Source organism: Lynx rufus, unplaced genomic scaffold (assembly GCF_022079265.1).
Source record: "Lynx rufus isolate CCGP_SWC_20201006 ecotype Redwood Valley unplaced genomic scaffold, mLynRuf1.p SCAF_6, whole genome shotgun sequence".
Lineage (NCBI taxonomy): Eukaryota > Metazoa > Chordata > Mammalia > Carnivora > Felidae > Lynx > Lynx rufus.
In genome coordinates this window covers 98,651,449-98,672,017 of record NW_025814878.1, presented here as the reverse complement: position 1 = coordinate 98,672,017, position 20,569 = coordinate 98,651,449, and positions in this window count along the sequence as shown.

Sequence of the window (20,569 nt, the reverse complement as noted above, 5' to 3'; positions counted from 1 at the left end):
AAGAAAATGATAGCTGTGTTAACCTAGTAAAAGAGTAGTCTGCTATCCCTCTATAGAGACATGTTTTTGATTGTAATAATTATGTTAGACTGCATTAATAGATACAAATATAGCCACCCTTGAACAACACGGGGTTGATGTGGGCAGGTGCACTTATATGTGGATTTTTCTTGATAAATACAGTAGAGTAATATAAATGTATTCTCTCTTTATGATTTTCTTAGTAACATTTTCTCTTCTCCAGCTTACTTTATTGTAAGAATGCAGCATATAATACATATAACATAAAAATATGTGTTACTCAACTGGTTATGTTGTCAATGAGGCTTCCAGTCAACAGTGGGCTATTAGTAGTTTAAGTTTCAGGAAAGTCAAAAATTATATGCAGATGTTCCATAGTGCGGATGTGGGCATGGGGTGGAAGGGCTCCTAATACCTGCATTGCTCAAAGGTTTTAATTCCAAATAGGGGAGGTGTTTAATCACTAGTCAATCACTATCTAGAATCTTGCATTTGATTCTAGGAAAGAAAATGGTATACAATAGATATCCTGGAGCAGTTTCTAGATAGCAGTGTCAGAATGGTATGAGGATGTGAAACCACATTATATGAGAAAAAAGGGGATGTTTCGCAAAAAAATACAAAATCCAAAAGGAGACTATCAAGATATCTTCAGATATTTGAAAGATGGACATGAGAAGATGACTAAATTTGTTAAAAATGATCTCAAAGTGTACAAATTTGTATGAATGTTACAGGGAAGGCGATTGAGGCTGATCATGGAGAAGATGGTTTTTTGATCTTTTAGGTCAGCGATCAAAAAGTAGAATCAGTGACTCTGGGAAGTTGGAAATGTAGTGTCTTGAGGTTATTCAAAAACAAGTTGGGTAACTACTTGGTGGGAACATGCTAGAAAGAATTCAAGCATCAGATAGAAGATGGACTAAAAACACAGGATGATATTGTTTATCTTTTAATCTTACATACTGTTTGGAAAATTAATGATCATGAAACCGGACTATTACCCCACACAAAGAACAGTTTGTGCCTGAGTAGTCTATTCAAAGCCCAAAGAACATGAAAGATGCATTTTGTACAGTCATTGAACTAAGCATACTGGAACACTTGGATCTCTGGAATGAATTCTGTGGTTAGTATTAGAGTCATTAGTTATGAATAAATTTAAACATTATTTGGCTCTTCTTTCTGAGCTCGTGTGTGTGTGTGTGTGTGTGTGTGCGCGGGCGCGCACACGCGCACGCGCGCATGTACGTGTTGTTATAAACAGCTAACTAACAACTATTTCTGGAGTGCCTGAGCTAGAGCACATTTTACTGGGTATTTCGAGTATACAGAGCTTTACAGATGCAGTTTCTTAACTCAAACGGTTTACCTTATTCCTCTTTCTTTTTTGGCTTTTTCCCCCTTTTCTCTCTACGCTCCAAACATCTTAACTTCACACTGGACAACGATTTTAAACCGAGCATTGTCATCTATTAACTGTTTTATCTTAGTCAAGTTATTACTTTAAGTTTTAGTTTCCATATTTGTGGAAGATAATAATAGAACCAAATTCATAGTGAGGACTAAGTGAGATATGTACATAGCTCTTAGCATATCGTATGTGTTTGTTCATTCACCACTAGTTATTATATTATGGTTCAAACTCACTGTCACATCTACCCTTATATTCTCTCATTAAATTATTCTTACTCTGGCCATTCAGAACTGCCCCCACTAAACACTAATCTCCACCACACTGCGTCCAACCATTCTGTTGTTTTGTTTTTGATTATCCTACTTTGTTTTTAAAACTTTTTTTAATGTTTATTTTTGAGAGAGACAGAGACAGAATGTGAGTGGGTTAGGGGCAGAGAGAGAGGGAGACATAGAATCCGAAGCAGGCTCCAGGCTCTGAGCTGTCAGCACAGAGCCTGACGCGGGGCTCGAACTCACAAGCTGTGAGATCATGACCTGAGCCGAAGTCAGATGCTCAACCAACTGAGCCACTCAAGCGCCCCTATCCTACTTTGTTTTGAAAACAGGCTTCCTACTTCACTTAAAACCTCTCCACATACATACTGCTACTCTTACTTTTTGCTTTTACGTAGAGTGATGGGCAATTTTATTTATAATGTCATATAAGTTTAGGTCTGGAAAATAGTAGAGGTTATCCAGTCAACCCACTCATTTGAGAAATGAGGAAGCTGAGATACCAAAAACAGGGTTTGACCTTTTTAAGATAACAGAGCAATTAGTTGATAGGGGCATGTTAATAGCAGAGTAAAGTGCTCCTGTACAATAGAGTAGCCCATATCCCCAGTTCCAAACAGTTGTGAGTAGGACTATGCAGAATAAAGGAAGAACAGTTTGACCTATAGCCTCAGTGGAAAGTAGGACAATGGTTTGGGTATTAAAGAAGGAATAAATTAATGAAGAAGCAAACATTTTTAGTACTTATTATGTGCTAAGCACTAAGTTTCTTTATATTTATGCTATGTAATCCTCAATAACAAAACAAAAATGCATGAACACACTTTTTCTGCATTTTTAAATTGAGGAAACTGAGGCTCAAAGAAAGTATATTATTCGGTAAAAGTTAAATACACAGTTAATAAGTGGGGGCGCCACAATATTAACCCATGTTTCTGTGACTAAAATCTGTTCTACTTTGCTGCTTTTATGGCAATACTCACGCTTCTCAAACTTGGCAATTCTATAATTTTAGTCCTCCCAGGCAAATAAGGCCTCTTCTCCCAGGGATGTTCAAGATTTTTATAATATATTTGCCTTCAGGAGAAAAGCTGGATATAGAAATTAACTATGTAGGCTGTCACCTGTTGTAATTTCTGGGCACTAGGAAGTCCAATTTAAAGAAATCCTTACTAGGGCGCTTACCCCTGAGATTATTCTACAAGAATTTTGATATCACCTAGACAGATAGTGGTAAAATTCCCAAGCTCCAAGAATACAGAGAAAATTTTAATGTCAGAGAGAGAGTGAGCAAACGAATTTTCTACAGATGTCAAGGATTGCTTGAACCTGGCTTTTCTCTGGCAACTTTGAATAACAAGAGACATTGGAGCAATATATTCAATCTGTATGTGATTTATTTTTGATGCAACATGCTTGGTAAGAACAAAAATTTAGAAATAATCATCCAGCTTTCAGAAAAAAAAAGTTCTGGTTGGTAGCATTTGCTAGTTTTCTGTGGTGTAAGTACTCCACCATGGCCAATTTCAAGCTATCAACATGAATCTGTTGACTGCAAAATTGAAAAAAGATATGCACATTTGTCTTTTGTAAGCCTAGCACAAACTGTCATGTGCATGTCACATGGATATGTGTATATTTAGTATAGGTATAGGCATATTTATATATGTATACATATAAAAAAGGCCTGGAAGAATGTGCAAAAATATTGTATCAATTTGGTTTGAAAGAAGAGTGAGTTTAAGATATGTTTCATGAAAGGGGACTTTTCCATTTTATTCAGTATAATTTTATATCTTTCAAAAACGTTTTTGAAGTATAGTATATACATAAAAAGTAGATATATAGTAAATGTATAGTTAAGTTTTCACAAATAGAACACACCTGTATAACCACTACTCAGAAACAGAAATTATCAGCACCACTCATATCTTTGGCAGTCATTATTACCCAAGACCCAGGGATAACCATTATTCTGATTTCTAACAACATAGATCAGCTTTGACTGCTTTTGTAATTTACATAACTGGTGTAGCATATATTATGCTAATTACTTAACCCAACGATCTAATGATGTAGATACTCATTTTAATGATAATGATTAAAGTATTTATTATTGATGATATGATAAACATTTTTTATATATCATGAATTCCCTTGTATCAAACTTCTTTCATGCAACATTATTGTGAGATTTATCATTAAACATATCAAAAGAGACAATGTAAATAGTAAACAGTATTGTTATATGTACTTGAAGATCATTCTCATTGCTCTATAGGATTCTATCGTGTGTACATAACTCAACTTATTAATTGTTTCACTGTTGATGGCCTCAAGTTATTCCACAAATTGAGGCTGGTATTATCTTCAATGAATTTCCCCACGTCTCCTTGCCACTACTTTGGACAGCTTGAATTTAACACCAGCCTGTGCACTTCTGCATTGCCCCTGGACTTCTCAGATTCTTTGGAATACTGGTTGATCCTTTAAGATTCTCTGGTAAGTAGTGTATATCACCTAAAGATTTTTAACCCTGGGTGCACAGAGTTGATAAAATTCAAGGGGTACTTGAATAGATGGAAAAAGGCATTCTTAAACAATAGAGATGCCACTCTATTTCCTAAGAAGTATTAAAGAAGGATGTCCCAACTAGGTAAATTTTCAAGTTTGACTTTGGCCAATTGAAGGACTAGTAGACTATATTCTTGAGGGCATATCTCTTAGGATAAATTTTATACACAACTTTGTGTTTAGGTTTAAGTAAGAATACTGTTATATTACTAGGAAGGAATGGCTTGGTGACTTTAATTTGCCAGTCAGCATGATGGACTGTTTTTAAGACCCTATGAGAAAAGTCGGTCAAGTTGCTGTGAAAATATATTGATTCAAGACTAATGTTCAACTATCCTACCTGGGGACTAAATCAGCACTACTTCAGACCAACATACAAGAAAGGGTATAGGGGAGAAGGTACAAATGAATGAGAGAAGGAGAGATTCAGATTACTTCCCCACAGGAGAGATAGCAGGCTCAGTTCCCTGAGGGCTCAAGGAAGCCTCTAGCAGGGAATGGACACGATTGATGGTCAGCATCTTTGGAGAGCATGGGAAACAAAGATGTAAAGAGGAACAGTGACAGATTGACTTAGAAGAATAAGAGAGTACTGGTTTCATGGGTAAGTCTTGTATCATTCCAAGACTCCTGTGGAGCCTTGGAAGTGAGTACTAAAGTTTTATTGTAAAGCCAGTGAGAGGTGTGAGCCAGTGATATTCAGGAATTAATGGTCATATGTCCACAAACATATCTATGATATGATAAAGTTCTAATTGTTTTTTGTTTTAAATTTTTTTACTGTTTATTTATTTTTGAAAGAGAAAAAAGAGAAAGAGAGAGAGAGAGAGAGAGAGAGAGAGGGAGAGAGAATGAGCAAGGGAGGGGCAGAGAAAGAGGGAAACACAGAATCTGAGGCAGGCTCCAGGCTCCTCGCTGTCAGCACAGAGCCCAGCGCGGGGCTCGAACTCACGAACCATGAGCTGAAGTCGGATGCTTGACCGACTGAACCACCCAGGTGCCCCTCTAATTGTTTTTATTGAATCCATACCTCACTTATAAGTAAAAGTAAGTGAAATATTGGAAAAGAAGTATAGAGGATGCAATTCTTGGAATACAAACAACACCACGTTATAATGAGGCAAAATAATAATGTTTTGATTGAGTCATCATGATTTTTCTCAATTCTTGTCTAGAGAGGAAATTCCAATGACTGTGGACTTAGCTATAGTTTATAAGTGATGGTGGGATATGGGAAAGCTGATAACTATAACTTTTTTTTTTTTTTTAACCTATGTTGGTGGACTGGGAACTTAAAGTCAAGCCATGGAATGGCTTTAGATGAGATTCTAAAATGATAGATTAAAAATGGCTCCTTTTCTATCAAAATGGATAAAATTTGTTAGTTGAATAAAAGATATGTTCTAGAGGTGTCACCCTTTTTCCTACAAACCTTTTCCCTAAGCCAAATATGGGAAAGATGATATATCTCAAACATGTCTGTGCTAGACTCTTGCAGAGACAATTTTTCAAAGTTTGATATAAATATACAGCCTAACATACTTATCAGGAGTATACTAACCAAAGAGATCTTATAAAGCAAAGTTATAGGTATATACAATGCTTTTTTTGTTTAGATTACAGTCTTATGATGAACATTGCAGTGGTTTTATTAATTTATTTAACAGCCACTTAATAGCAAAATATGGAGGAATAGTAAAATTATTTAGACATGATCTCTATTCCAAAGGAGCTTGTAGTATGTACCAGAGTTAGACATGTAAAGAAATTACTCTGAAAATAATTTTTATTCCTGGTCAAAAACAATGTATGAACATGTTTCTAAGGTGGGACATAGGAAGCAGTATATAACTCTGCTTCAAAATAAATATATATATATATGGTTTTACTAAAGTTTTGTATAACAGAGTCCTAGTTACTCAAGATTTTCCAAGGATCCCATAAACATAAAGATTTTTTTTAGCTTAGGAACATGGTATTTTATTATTCATTTTTATTTTTAATTATTTTTTAATTTTTTATTGAAGTGTAATTAACATATACCATTATATTAGTTCCAGGTATACGATACAATAAAATGTAACAAATTTTAATCATTAAATCCTTTTGTTTAAAGATTTCTTTTTTTTTTTTGAGAAAGAGAGTATGCATGTGTTTGCATGCATGTGTGTGGGGGCAAGGGGCAGAGACAAGGGGACAGAGGATCTGAAGCGGGCTCTGTGCTAACAGCAGAGAGCCTGATGCAGGGCTCAAACTCACAACCCATGGTATCATGACCCAAGCCAAAGCTGGTTGCTTAGACGCCTGAGCTTAACAGGCACCTCTGTTTAAAAATTTCTTATGTGGGTGTACTATTTTTGATGCCCCAATCAGAAAGTTTTAATTTTTGGATGCAAGACATATTTGAAGTATTTTTCCATGTTGTAACTATAGAGTCCATAACATAAGCATTATTTAATCCAGGGGGAAAAACTGATTTAAAAGTATTTTATTATCTGTTTTGGACCTTGTAACCCAAAGATGCAGAAGTAGGAAAAACTTCATGAAGCACATAATAATCATCATGGGTTTGGAAGAGTGAGGAATTTTACAGGCTGAAAACAAAGAAGGATAGTTTTAAAAGTATAACTCAGCAGTCTCAGTCTTGGAGTTATGAATGTCACTAGAGGCAGGGGTTGGCAATAAGATTAGGAAGAATAACTGACAGGGATAAGTGTTCTATAGAAGTGAGAAATAATTACATGCTGAAGAATGAGAATGGCTTTAGAAATTTTCTTTCCTAAGGTTAGCCTGGTAAAGTTGTGAAGTGATTATATTTTTGCAGGAAACTATTCAAGCTAAAAGAAGCAAATAACAGGCTATTACAATATAGCCAATCAGGGATGACAAATGTTAAATTCTGTACCGTTGGCCAAATGACACTAAAAGAAAGGGGGCTTCAGACAATTCACCTTGGCAGTTAGAGCATACAGACCTCTATGGTCCAAACTTAAAAACTAAAAAGTATGATAAATCCAGGGTCTGTCTGATTCCAAAGTTTTCATGAAGGGAAGGAATATTGTGCTAAAATTCCAGAATGTGAAAACTATAATTTAACTTTAATTTTAGGAAATAGATGAGGGTTGATTATTACTTACCAAGGCTTATTACATAAGGTGATTTTAGAAACAGCAAAAAAGGGGGTGCTTGGTGGCTCAGACTGAATCTTTTTTTTTTTAGACATTGATGGTCTTTATTTTTGTTTATTTATTTTTTAAAATACAATTTATTGTCAAATCGGCTAACATACAGTGTGTAAAGTGTGCTCTTGGTTTTTGGGGTAGATTCCTGTGGTTCATCACTTACATACAACATCCAGTGTTCATATGTGGATTTTGAGAAACTTAACAGAAGACCATGGGGGAAGAAAAGGGGAAAAAGTAGTTACAGAGAGAGAGGGAGGCAAACCGTAAGAGGCTCTTAAATTCAGTCTGACTATTGATATCAGTTCAGGTTGTGAACTTGATCTTGCAGTGGGGAGATCAAGTCCCACATCAGGCTCCACACTGCATGGACCCTGCTTGGGATTCTCTCTCTCCCTTTCTCTCTTCCTCTCCACTGCTCACCTGCTCATAGCACTCACATGCAAGCATTCTCTCTGTCTCTCAAAATAAAAATAAACATTAAAAAAAGAAAAAGAAAGAGCAAAAAAGAAGGCCCAACCCTAATCAACAACAGTTCTGGCAGGAATTGTGTGAGGGTAGAAGGCTGAGGCTGAAATTAGAAATTATTTCTTGGGACTGGGGTTAAGATTGGTGTTCATGACCTTACCATAAGGTCACTTTAAATAAACTTTCCACACAGAGTTGAGTTTGACAGTCAACTTTCAATCGGATACCTTCATGGCTTTCTAGAATCCTGAATAGATTGCTGAGCAACACTAAAAACCTGATATGAGCAAGCTAGGCTTTCATCTGGTAGAGAGTAGGAGAGATTATTATACTTCCTGTGACTACTTCTGGACTACTGGCTGTTAATGTACACATAACATCAATCCTCAGCTCCTATAGATTCTACCACCCATGTGCAGCAAACTTCATTCAGTTCTCATCTCCATTGAAAGAATCTTCTCTGAGTTAGCATCATTTCTCATTGGTATTGCTATAACGGCCTTTTGATTTATCTAGAAGTTTCACATCCTTGATCTTCCATTCTCCATACAGTAGTTACAGAGTTCCCTTTTGTTTGGCTTTCCATTTTTTTTTATTTAAAGTCCCATACACTTAGGGTTGCCTGGGTGGCTCAGTTGGTTAAGCCCCTGACTTCAGCTTAGGTCATGATCTGCGGTATTTGAGTTCGAGACCCGCATCTGGCTCTGTGCTGATAGCTTGGAGCCTGGAGCCTGATTTGGATTCTGTGTCTCCATCTCTCTCTTCCCTTCCCCTGCTCATGCTCTGTCTCTCTCTCAAAAATAAATTAACATTAAAAAAATTTAAAAAAAAAGTCCTATACACTTAGCATGACCATTCATGAGTTTGGCTCACCCAAACTTCCACCTTCAGCTACTTCTTCTACTACTCTTCTTTTCCCTTCCAACCATATTGAGTTTCTCTGTTACTTGTCTTTATTCTTTTCTGCCTTTACACATTTACCTGCTACATTTACCAGAAACATCCACAATTACCCTCTCCAACCTCCCTATCTTTTCCTCATGTCTCAGATGCTTATTTTTTTTATTATTTTTTAATGTTTATGTATTTCTTTATTTATTTTTACATTTATTTTTATTTTTTTGAGAAACAGAGTGAGACAAAGCATGAGCGGGGAAGGGTCAGAGAGAGAAGGAGACACAGAATTTGAAGCAGTCTCCAGGCTCTGAGAAAGCAGTCAGCAGAGAGCCTGATGCAGGGCCCAAACCCACGAACTGTGAGATCATGAACTGAGCCGAAGTCGGATGCTCAACCGACTGAGCCACCCAGGTGCCCCAATGTTTTTTTTTTTATTTTTGAGGGATAGAGAGACAGAGTATGAATGGGGAAGGGCAGAGAAAGGGGGAGACACAGAATCAAAAGCAGGCTCTGAGCTGTCTGCACAGAGCCCAACATGTGGCTCAAACTCATGAACCATGAGATCATGACTTGAGCCCAAGTTGGATCCTTAACTGACTGAGCCACCCTGGTGCCCCCTTAGATCCTAGTTTAAATTCATTTTCTTAATAGAGGCTTCCCAGAATCCCTTACTTCAAGGCAAGTTTAGAACCTAGAGTTTTGCACTAATAAATGCATATTTAATGATTAGAGATCTCATGAAACTGTATTATTCCTTACATTCATCATTACACCCCTGGTCCCTAGCACACAGTGACTGATTTGATTCCTATTGAGCCTTTCTGTAATTTGAGTAGGGACTACCTGAAAGCCAAACATCCCAGTAAACAAGTCATGAACTTTGGGCAGGCAAAGCTAACAGTAAGGGCTTGCCCAAGCCTATGTGGGCAAGAATTAAAAGCTCATTTTCCCAAAATATTAATGACCTAGAATAAATGTACTTACAAAGGGAGAAGGTAAAGAAGTAGCCCTGTCATTTAGTTAACAAATGATCATAAAAAATATAGGAGAAGTCAGTTGATGGGAGACAAGGAAAGAGAGAAGAGGTAATTATTTTGATAGAGTTGAGTTTAAGGAATCTATAGAATTTCCCTAAGAGATATCCAATAGGCATATGTGTGCCTTGAGCTAAAGAAAAAAATGAGAGTTAGAAATATAAATTTGGGCATCATTTCAGGTGGTTGAAATAGTGGTTGTAAGTATGATTGCTCCAGAGATTATTTAGAAAAAGGGGACTGAGCATGTACTTCTAGGAACCTTAGAAGTATTTTCTGTTGTGACACACCAGGCCTAAATAATTTAATTATATTTGGGAATAAAATGATAGGAAATAAGAAGAGACTTATTTTTGAAACTTTTCAATGATCTTTATAATTATTATCATATTTATCTAAAGGCTTCAGTTTGCAAAAACATTTTGACTTTAAAAATTTGAAAATATAAATATAGCTACTGTAGTAGTTCATCTTTTAGGCTTACTGATCTTTCTTCATTCTTCATGTGCCTTTGAGTTTTATCACTAAGTTATCCCGGTCTGGCTGTAGAACCCATAGAATTTGTATCACCATGTCAGGTTGTCTCATGCTTCTGGGTCATATGAACAGTGTGTACTAGCCCAAGCTTCCTCCCTTACCCAGGTCATAGATAAGAAACAAAACAGAAACTGAAATGTTGAATTATCCCAGTGCTGTCTCCTTGCCTTAAGAATTGTTTCTTGAGACTTCTCAAACCCACCCACATTTCTCTTTTTTATGTTTTTACATGTGGATAGGTTTCTGATGACTACAATGTGATCTCTGTTCACATATACACCATTTATGCAAGGGCAAGTTTGGAGCATTAAACAATTATAGTATTGTTGAAATGATTAAGGTTGTAATGATTACCATTATTTTTAAGCATTATAATTTTGAGTTTTACTTGGATTATCTCATTTAACCCTCACGTCAAACTTAATTCAGTGGATGCTATTATTATTTTATAGATAAGGACATTGGGGCTGAGAGAGTTGGTAATGATTTTTGTTCAAATAATATAGCTAAAAACATAGTGAAACTGGAACTCAAAACTCAGGCAATCTAACTTCAAAACATGAAGATTTCAGGGTGCCTGTGTAGCTCAGTCAATTAAGTGCCTGACTGTTAATTTTGGCTCAGGTCATGATCTGACAATGTGTGGGATCAAGTCCTGCATTGGGCTCCATGCTGACAGCACAGAACCTGCTTGGGATTCTCTCTCCCCCTTTCTCTCTGCCCCTCCTCTGCTCACTCTCTCCTTCTCCTTCTCCCCCTCCTCCTCCTTCTTCATCTTCTCTTTCTCTCTCTTAAAATAAATAAACTTAAAAAAAAAGGCCTCATCATTGTGATACACTCTTCTCCCACCTTCCTCCCTGACCTAAATTCCTTAATCTTAGAGGAACCTCTTGCTTATTAACCAATATTTTCCACCATTTTGGAAACAAAATGAAAGTATTATTTCCTCATTCAATGTTTAAGTCATTAGCAGATATATACAGGGACAGCAGTTTCACTCATTGTGTAATTTTATTCATTAAAATGCTGAGAATGGGGATACCTGGGTGGCTCAGTCAGTTCAGTGTGTCCTACCCTTGATTTTGGCTCAGGTCATGATCCCAGAGTATTGGGATGGAGCCCTGCGTCAGACTCCATGCTGGACGTGAGGCCTGCTTGGGATTCTTTCTCTCCCTCTCTCTCTTCCCCTCTCCCCCACTCATGCTCTCCCTTTCTCTATGTCTAAAGTTAAAAAATAAAATAAAGTAAAATAAAATAAAATAAAATACTGAGAATAAATTAGGATCAGAAGAATACCAGAAGAAACTGTGCTTTTATTATCAAGCTAATTTTTTTCTACTTTTCATAATAAGTATGCTTATTTCCAGACATGGTTGCACTTTTTATACAGAGAAGATATGCCAGGATAAGACAATAATATTCATATCTTCATTAGATACTTCAGTCTGTTCATACCCTGGCTGGTTAAGGAGTCTGAACCTTCTTCCTGTGAGAAAAGGTGATGGAGAACTTGTGCAAGGTTTCAAGTAAGATTTTAGCACTTGTCTTATGTCATGTTAGCTCTCAAATTGGCCAGGTCCACACAAAAAGCAAATATTCTGTGGCTGTACCCTGGTAAACTAGAAGAGACAAAAAGAAGCAGAACAATAAGCTCTTTTTCTTTCACAATATAAAGAGGATGTCTTCTTATTTATGTACTTCTAAGTTAACACTGAAAAGTACAAACATAGTCTAATAATACACCATGAGAGTTTCTCTTGCAATCTTATTAGTATTTGTTTTATTTGATATCTGTACTATAATTTGGAAATTAAACATTTGCTAGAGTGTCTCAAGCCTGATCTACTACCCCTGTTAGAGCAAGTCTTTATTTCTCTTACACCTGGATCATTTCAACAGTCTTTCATCACATTTCCCTGTGTCTATACTTTCTAAGCATTTTCCATCCCATGGAATTAATAAAACCCTATCCCATATTAAAGCAAAGGCTTAATTGAAGGATTGAGCTGATGTTAGGACTCTTTGCTTGCAGTGAATCAGGTCCCTTAATCCATGACCTGATGGAGGTCCTATTTATTCCATTTCTTTGATCTCTTCCAACTCCTCTCTCATTTGTAGAATTGTTCCTATCAGCTTGGATATCTTTGAATTGAAGATTCCTGATAATATTATTTTTGTTATTTAGCATTCTTCCACCAATTAATAGAGAATTGATATCCAAAATGATCACCTGTTTTGGGGCGCCTGGGTGACTCAGTCAGTTAAGTGTCTGACTTCGGCTCAGGTCATGATCTCACAGTTGGTGGGCTCGAGCCCTCTGTTGGGCTCTGTGCTGACAGCTCGGAGCTTTGAACTGGCTTTGGATTCTCTCTCTCTCTCTCTCCCCCCTTCCCCCACTTGTGTGCTGTCTCTCTGTCTCTTAAAAATAAATAAATGGAAGAAAAATTAAAAAAAACAAATGATGACCCATTTCTAGAGAACCACCCTATACACCTGTATCTCCCGCTATTGTCAGATCTTCAGGAGAAAAACTAGTTCTTCAGATGATGCCATGTGACCAAGAAAGCAACACATACTGTACAAGAGTGGTTAGTAATTCAGTTTCATTTATTACTAATCCTTACACCCACTGTGCTTTATTTTCAGGAATGCTGATTTTTATTTCAGACTTCTACATACAACATTTGGCATTTAGTTTTCTGCAGAAACCAACTGGTTTTTCAAAATCATGGCATTCCTGTCTACATTTGCCTCTCTTGACAAAGCAACTATAGGTGTCTTTCACGGGACATTTCACTGTTAAAAGGGGGAAGAAAAAGGCACAGAAACCATTGAGTCATTGTATATGTTTTAGGGACCCAAACTTGGTATAAATCAATTGTTGACATGAAAATCACTAAAGCGTCTGCATATGCTAAGTTTTCACCCTGGAGTAGGCATTTAAGAAGTCATTTATTTTACTATTTTTCTGGTGATGACAGTTTTGTGGATTCTGCTTCATTCAGTTCTCGCTCCAACTTTTGACTTGATCCACTGGTGGCTAAAGCTTAGTTTTCCATAAGAATTCTAAATAGATATTGTTGGATCCAGAACAGCTTTGGAACAAATATCATATATCCCTGTGGCTATCTACCCACCTACTTGTTTTTTGTTTTTTTTTCCCCTCTGATTCAAATGAAATAAGCACGTAAATTATTTTTGACTTTAGGATTAAACAGTGGGAACACCAACTCATGTTGTTGTTGTTGTTGTTGTTGTTGTTATTGTTTACCCCCATCCAGCTACCAAACACTTCCCAGCACGCATGTCATGCGTGTGGTATCTTTTTAAATTATTATCATTTATTTAAACTCACATTAGTTAACATACACTGTATTCTTGGCTTCATAAACTCATGTTTAAATTGCTATTTTGCTTTTATATTTAGGACTCTTTTTTATGGGGAGAATGAAGACGTTGAGATAAGGATTCTTTGAAAACACACACAAAGATCTGAGGTTAGTCAGGGGGTGCTGAGAGCACTAGTGGTGCCATATCCCAACCAGCCTTAGACATGCAGTGAAGGGAGTGAAACTGGCCAGCGTCTCCTCATGTTTCCTTTACTCAGAGTCCCCTTCTCTATAAAGTCCTCAGGCCAGCACTATCGCAACATATCCCAACTAATGAACCTATTGAAATCATGGGCAGAAGACAATATTTCACCTTTTCAAGAAATGTTTGTATTTTAAAATGGGTCCCTAAGCGAAGGAGATTCTCAAAGTAAAAGCATGAAATATAATGGTGAATTATCTGCCATCAACAGAGAAGGTATGTGAACACTGTTCTTCATCTTTCCCTAAAATCCTATCATATATAGGACCCATCTATGGTAGACTTGGTGGTAATGATAACCCAATATATTTATGCCCTCTGATATCAGTGAAGTTATATTAACTTCCCTCTGTTACTTTGGGTAATTATACTTTGGGGGAAAAAGTTGAAACCATATTATATTGATTTTTGCCCCATATTTGAGTCCATGTGATATCACTGTTCCACCGTATAAATTAATGACGTCTTCTTATTTGTATTGTCTAGAGAGATGTTATTTATTGCCTTTGATGCCAGAGGGAAAAGACATTATCTCACCAGTTTAAAAATGCATCCTCAAATTACACTGTCCTATATGAGGGGTGTGAAACATGTATGTCGACTTAATTGGAATTTACAAATAACAGAATATGACAGCTGTCAAGCATCAGTATGAGAAAAAGAATGGCATTATTTAAGTGGGAATTATAAATTAGCATTTCCCCACTAGTAACAAAAACAACAAATAGCTTCTCACTAGATAATAGCTATTGCATCATCTAAAATTCATATTTATGTACAAGAAGGAATTGCAAATGTTTCAACTTTTTGATGAAACCATGCATACATGCAAGTCTCCTTGGTTTCTGAAGATACTGAAAATGTCATGAAGGTTTTCACATTTTTTTTTCAAAAGCAAGTGACATGTGGGACACATGTAAATCAAGATAACATAACTGGAGGTAATATTTTATTATCCAAATGTGGTCGGTCGCCCTATATACTAGTCTTCTCTATTTTAAGAAAATCTCAGTTTGGTGTTAGTAAAATTAAAACCTTGTTTTAAGTCTTGAGTTTAGGAAGTTGTGATACAATAATAATCCTCGTGATTTTTATCTGAGAAAATTTATTTTAATTATAAGAGAATTCAAATGATTTGAATCTTTTATCCAAAATACTTAGGTATTTGAGTTTTTAAATTTCCTCCAAGCTAGACTGACTTATTGCTAGAACACTTGGTTTCATCTGTGTTCTGTGGGATGGAGTTGGAGTTCAAATAGTAATCTATTGAAGGTCTAGGCCACTTCTAAATCAGAAGTTTCTAGAGGTTTGTTTTGTTTTTGAGTGGAATTATTTTTTAAGGGATGTGTGTTTTCTAGTGTTAAATAACTTTCCTATCTTGAGTAGTCTGAAATGTGACAAAGAAACTCTTTCAATGATCTATATCAAGACACATCCATTTGGCTGCTAATCTAACCTGGGTGATGAGGGCAATGGTTTACAAATGAGGGTACATAACCTAAGAACATGAAATCCAACAGGGTAAATATTGCCTCCATTGTCTTTTACAATACTTGTCAGAGAAAAATTTCTTCTCCCAAAATGAGACACCAAGAGCCTACTTTCCTTTTAAGATGTTTCAATACAATGTAAAAGTAATTATAATATGTAAGAAAAACATAATATATACCATAGTCTACATTAAGTACTTTGCATATTTATATATTATTAATTCTCATGATAATGCTATGAGGAAGCTTAATTGCTATACTTAATTCACAGATGCAGAAACTGAGGCTGAAGGAGTTTAAACAAACTGATAGATTCATGTAACCATTTTGGTGGCAGAAACCAAATCTGACCCCAGGTATCAATAACTCCAAAGGCTATGTTCATTTCATCACCTGATTAATATTAGTTGTTATCTAATTGGACCTGTGGTAATAGAGCCATTAAATTGTTTTTGACTTGTTTTAAATTGTTAAAAACACAAAATGTTTTAAAATGAGAATTCTCAAATAAACCACACAACATGATATAGCCAAATCTATCATTTGGTGTAAGTTAGTGGAAAACCTATTGTTACTATACTATACACAGCATCCCATTATTTCTCAAGGATCCAGATGATTATAATTTAATATCCTATCTAACTTGGCTTTCTGGACAGCCAGCTCACACTGAGAACAAAGCATTTGATCAAGTCCTTAAACTGTCTCCCACAATAATATGACTCACCAGGAGCCTTACTTTTTAGTAAGATCACAAGTCCTTTCTTTGTGATTCACTCCCAGGACCATCACACACCACTCTCTTAGCAGTCACTTCTTTATCTCTAGTTGACATCAACCAAGACTTCCCTCTCCAGAAAGATATTTCACCCCCTCAATTAACACTTCTATTTTACCTAGTGGCAATAGGGCCAGAAGGAAAAATAAAATCAAGAGGACAGGAATCTTCATGACTGAAGAGAATCATTCAAATCAATAGTTCTGGAGTCTTTCAGTAAGAGGCAGCTAGAGAGTATATCTTTTTATATTTCTTTCCCTGTAGAGATATGAATCTACTCATTTCTGTTCATCAAAAGTTAACACTCTTGTTTAGTGGTGCCTGGGACAAAAGTGCTGGACATTGCTTTGCTTTTAGCTTGGGAATGTAAAGGGATTATGACATTCGCAGCAGATTATTATGACTTTTGAATAACTAGTTATGTATCTAATAACTAGTTATCTAAGAAATTCCTTACCACCAGGAATTTCCTACAAGAGAACTGAAAATAATAAGTATGAGAATTTACTCTTTGCTTTTCTGTTTCTGTTTCTTAAAAAGCTATGTAAAGTAAATTACTACTTTACTAAATTTACTAAATTACTAATTTATTACTTTTCCCTTTTCCCCTGAGATCTATGGTCATTATTAAAACCCTTTTCATCATTACTAAAACAAACCTTTGCTGTATATTATATGCAATGTAGGTCTTGGAGACACAATAAATATAAGAGAATTTCATAGTGAATATATACATACACACACACACACACACACACACACACGCACACAGCCAAATAATGTGTGTAAATATGCAAGGTGCCATATAATGACACCACTAATAAATAGTAAGTCATTTTAATGAGAATACATTATTTGGATGATGTCTCTAAGAAGATATTATAGTTATGGTTATATAAAGGAGATGTTTAGCAAAAGATACAAGTCAAAATTTGCTTTACTTTGCTTTGAGCGTTCTTTTGTATAAGATCTGGAAGCAATAGGATTATTGGAAATGTGGTTACAATGAAACATTAAAGAGGAGTGATAACAAAATGCCTAATTTAAGGCATTTGACTTATCTACTCTTAAAGGGTAAGGAAAGTTTCTCTATAAACGATAAAAAATGTAATAAACCTCCTTATGCTTAATTGCTGAACCAAAGAACTTGGAACTCTGCAAGATTATTCAGTGGCTATTATATAGGATATAGGAAACTGTTGAATTCCCAAGACCAGTCTCTGTTTGCAACAAATTTGCAAAAATGAAACCAGGTCCTCTGAACTATCCTTACTATTAGGGTAGATTCAAAGCCTTAATAATTATTCAAAATGAAAGTGGATAGTTTCAGATCTTATGTGACTTTTAGTCCAAAGAATGCTATTAAAGTTTTGGTGCTTGTTCAAGCCTCGTGTTTTTAGGACATATTCCTCATTCTCAGCGTATTAGTTATTAAGAAGGCTACCCACGTTGCTCTAGGGATTACAGAAATGGAAAAAATGAGAAACTAGCTTGAAAGTTAAAAGCCCTGCATTTTTCAATAGCTCCCCCTATTTCAGTCTCCTTTCCTGGACCCTAGCCTCTTTTGCATCTGGAAAGTGTACTTTTCTAGAAGTTAGAGTAACTTAGTTCTTTTCTATATGCAGCTGACTTCCTAAGAAACATTTTGATCAATTCACCTATCTGGGCTTCACATCCATTTTCACTGAATAATAAGGACTAACATTTGTGATTATTTACCATGTACTCTCTGTTTTGAACACTTTGTACACATCAACTTGTTAAATCCTTATAGCATTCTATGAGGATGTAGGTAAAAATATTTCCAACTAATAGATGTGGAAACTCAGACATAAGGAGATCATGTAATTTTCCCAGTTTAGTATAGTTAATAAATGGTAGAGAGGAGAATTGAACTGAGGATGTTGACTACCAGAGTCCCATCTCTTGACCACTTTATACAGTGTTTAATGAAAGGTGTGTGTGACAAAATTTTCTTGAAATCTTCCCAGGAGAAATGTTCTTTTGCTCTGATATATTTCATTGCTTATGACATAAGACATTGATAAAAAATGGTTGTAAATGTAAAATACTAGAAAACTATATGTGATGTTATTATGATGAAGTCATCAAGATAGATAATCCTGCTAATATGGTTTCCAATAAATAATTTTATAATTTCTAGAATAAATCTGTAGAGATCATTGACTATCTTAAGCAATCAGATCACATATCACTTAAGCTGGTATTCATAATGTAAAACATTGTGCTCATCTAATAATTTAATTACTAGTCCATCAAATGTGCTGAATAAAACTGCAATAACAAAGTCTCTTTGTTCTTCAAAAGAAGAAATTTTTTAAGAACCCGGGGAAGTGAGACTCTGTGTGATATCAGAGTTGTAGCATTGATTTCTGATAGTAGAACAGATAAGATCAAGGGGATCTTATAAAGATAAAGTAACCTAAAAAGGAGCATAAAGAAGGATGTACTTTATACTATAAAGTTACAGCAATAAAAATAAGATGGTGTTTCTTAAAAATATAGGCGAATTGATCAATAGGCCCATATATATATTCAAAAGTTTAGTTTTTCATAAATATAGCATCTCAAATCAATGTAGAAAATATGGCATATTCACAAATGATATTAGCAAACTATTAGAAAAAAATAAATTATATACTTCTAGTGCAATTATTTTACTTATTATTTATTTACTTTATTTTACTTAAAGCAAAAATAATCAAATGTGAGATATATCTGTTTCTGTGTGTACATGTATGTATATACCTATAAATGTATTTAAAATATATCAAAATATATATAGAAACATTTTATAATCTGGTTGCAGAGAAGGCCTTTCTAAGCAATAAAAAACTTAGCTACACAAACTCTAATAAAATCAGCCATATACAAATTTATGATTTCTTTATGAATGAAAAACAAGCAAATTTTGCACAAAATATTTGCCACATATTATAGCCAAAGGGTTGATATAAATATGGACATAAATAACAGCTGCAAAATTATTTTAAAAATATGAATAGCACTAAAGAAAACTAAGAGATTGGGGGGGGGCGCCTGGGTGGCTCAGTCAGTTAAGCATCTGACTTCGGCTCAGGTCATGATCCTAGGGTTTGTGAGTTCGAACCCCATGTCGGGCTGTGTGCCAGCTCAGAGTCTGGAGCCTGCTTTGGATTCTGTGTCTCCCTTTCTCTCTGCCCCTCCTCTGCTCACGCTTTCTCTCTCTCTCTCAAAAATAAATAAACATTAAAAAAATTTAAAGAAAACTGAGATATGGTTATGAAAAAGGAAGTCACAGGAGAAGAATATAAATATGATAAACATTTCCAAAAAAGTTAACTCCTAGGATTTAAGAAGATATAAATGAAGACAATTATGAATATTTGTAGACCATTGCATACTGCTTTTTTGTTTTTGTTGTTTTTTAAAGAGCAATCATGAGTTGTGGGCCCATTGTGGAAAAACAGGTAGGTAAGCCTGGCTGTGTATAAATATTAAAAATTCACATACACTTTGGCCCATGAATTACAAAACTTCCCATTCCTTCTGCTTATAGTGTGCATAAAATTGTGCATGAAATTGTATGTGCACAGGTGTCCAATGTAACAATGAGAAATTGGAATAATTGAGCATAACTAGGGAAATTATTAAAAATAAACTCATGACAGTTTCATGCCATGATGAACTATGAAGTCATTACAAGGAAATGAATGTCTGTAGAAAGAGAATCATTTGTAATATCTCCAGTAGTTTGTGAACTTGGGCATATCAAGATAAATTGAAGCCTTTTATAAATTTCTATGAATATCTCTGTATCCATAACATGTCCACCACATGCACCAGGGGATATTTAGATTACCTCTGGACTATTTTGTGTTTCCAGTCTTTCTAGGCAGTTTAAAAGTGATGTGGGGTGAGGGGGGAAAGCAGGTTTCAAAAAGATGCTCCTTGCTTTTCTTAAGATCTCAGATGCTCCCCTGCAAGTAAGTAGTGATTGTACTGAATGTAAAGAAAGAATAAGAAAATGTATTTAATGGTGATACCAAATATGGTGAAGATAGGTATAAACATAACAGATAACAAGTTTTTTCTATCACATTTCATTGCATTAGCATGTAGTATCACACTGATACTCCATCAAGGAAAGACCTTTGCCTGGACCCTGCTATACAGGGCATACTGCCTCACTATGTCTGTACTTTGGAGTAGCTTCCTAGAATTTCTCTGTGTCCCCTGACCATTCAAAGCTGGCAGAGCCATCTGAATGAGGGCCGCTACACCCGGGCTGGACCTGAGTTTTCT